The sequence below is a fragment of the Panthera onca genome, chromosome B3 (genome assembly GCF_046562875.1).
Source record: "Panthera onca isolate mPanOnc1 chromosome B3, mPanOnc1 haplotype 2, whole genome shotgun sequence".
Classification (NCBI taxonomy): domain Eukaryota; kingdom Metazoa; phylum Chordata; class Mammalia; order Carnivora; family Felidae; genus Panthera; species Panthera onca.
In genome coordinates this window covers 18564852-18566854 of record NC_138344.1, presented here as the reverse complement: position 1 = coordinate 18566854, position 2003 = coordinate 18564852, and the positions used below count along the sequence as shown (strand labels likewise).

Below are 2003 nucleotides of genomic sequence, written 5' to 3'. Positions count from 1 at the left end.
AGGTGTGGACTTTGAACAGAGGTTGGGATTTGGTCAGGGTAAATGACAGGGAAGGCTGGCTCCTTCCCCTTCCCAGTAATGGAGCTTAGCTTAGGGTGACAAAATAGGGGGATGAATGATGGGTGTTTTTAACTCTCCCCTCCCCCCCATTATATTAAATGGGCCATGACAATGAATTCATTACACCTATCCCTAAAAGGCAAAAAAAAAAAAAAAAAAATCTGGAGCAATTATAAAGTGATATATTATGGGCTTCTGGCACAGGATGGACATCCAAGAACACAGTGGTCAATGTGGTCACTCTGATTAGAAGTCTTAGAGAAAATGCCTGGCTGGGGTCCACCTTGGGAAGAGTCTGTGGTCTCCTGAAGAGGCCAGCTCAGCCTCCTCAGGCCCCCATAACTGGCAGCTCAAGCGCACTGCTCTCACTGGAGTCAGACAGGGCCTGGGCGGGGGGGGTGCAAGCACAGGCAACCTAGAGGGAGAGAGAACAGAGTAAACCCAAAAAGAGTAAGTGAGAGGGACACCTGGGTGGCTCAGTGGGTTAAGTGCCTGACTTCTGCTCAGGTCATGATCATGCAGTGCGTGAGTTCAAGCCCCGCATCAGGCTCTGGGCTGACAGCTCGGGAGTCTGGAGCCTGCTTGGAGTTCTGTGTCTCCCTCTCTGCTCCTCCCCCACTCGTGCTCTGTCTCCATCTCAAAAATAAATGAACATTTAAAAATTATTTTTAAAAAGAGTACATGAGAGAGAGGGAGAACAAGAAAGGGATGGGGTGGGAGATGGGGGCTGGGGGCAGCGGGTGAACAGAGAGCAAAGGACAAAAAGCCAGAGGGCCAGAAAGAGAAAGAGTGGGTTGGGGTAGTGGGGAGAGAAAGCGGGACAAGAGCAGATCCCGGGAGGTGGAGCAGATCTGGAACAGAGTGTTCGAGAGGTCCCCTTCCTCCTCCCCTCTCTCCTGGCTCCTCCCAACTCAGCCCTGCCTTCACCGCCCCCTCTGCCCCACCTCCCGACGTCTCGCGCTCTTTCCCAGCCTCCCTCCCGGCTTCCCTCTCCACTTCTCCTACCTTCCAACCCCCGTCCCACCCCCCACCATCACTTCTCTGCACCTCTGCATTCTGTCCGCGTCTCGGTGCACGGGTGGCTCTGTCCATCTGTCCGCTTGGAAGATCCCCAAGGTATCTTTGGGTGCCCGTTTGACTTTCGCTTCGGGGACTGTGTATTATCACAATACAAATATTTTCGGACGGAAAAGAATGGGAGCAAGCCTCCTCGAGAGCAAGCCGCAGCGCCCGCCAAGTTCAAGGGCTCCCCCCACCCCCCGCCCGCGCGCGCACACACACACACACGCACCCCTGCCAGGCTACCCCAGCGGCCCGGCTCTTGGCCGGATGGTGGAGAGCTGTGCAAATGCTTCTGGAGAGGCTTCTCCTCGCGTGTGTGAACTTCCTGCTCTGCGCCCTGGCCAGGCTAAGAAGGCGGAGCGGGCGGGCGCGCGCGCGGGTGGAGACGAGATCCCGCGGGTGGAGACGCCGCCGCCACGCGGGGGAACGCAGGGGGGCGGCTCCTGGAGAGCCCCGGACCAGCGCCGCGGCCTCTCCTCCTGGCGCCCGGAGCGGCGGCGGCGCACCTGGCCTCCCGCCTCTAAGGAAGCGGTTTTGGGCAGAGGCTGGGGTTGCATCCCCGCCTTCGGTGCCCTTCTGCGGCTTTGGGGGACCCGGTGCAGCGCGCCTCACTTGGTCCCACCCTTTGCCCAACTCCCACGTCTTACCCCCTCCGCAGCTGGGGCCGGATGGTCCCCGGGGAGAAGTAAGACGGAGGAAAACACGAAATCAGGTCCAAGGGGAAAAAAAGACAAAGGGACGGATTTTCCCCCCTTCTGTTCTTGGCAACAACTTCCAGAGGCTCCAGGAAAGGGGAATTTGGTAACCCATGTAAGTTCACCCTTAGATGTAGCCCAGGCCTTGTCTGGCCCTTCTCCAGGGGCGTGTTTGCCAAGCCCAGC

The 2003-nt window shown here is 58.1% G+C and overlaps 1 long non-coding RNA gene across 1 annotated transcript; it reads right to left on the bottom strand.

Annotated features, from left to right (window-relative positions):
• Window positions 1-261: 261 nt before the first annotated feature.
• LOC144616574 (uncharacterized) lies at window positions 262-1524 on the bottom strand. The gene is made up of 3 exons (XR_013555928.1): window positions 1352-1524; window positions 1108-1213; window positions 262-475 (listed from the first exon to the last, which is right to left on the bottom strand). It is a non-coding gene; the product is annotated as an uncharacterized LOC144616574 (long non-coding RNA).
• Between the last annotated feature and the right edge of the window lie 479 nt (window positions 1525-2003).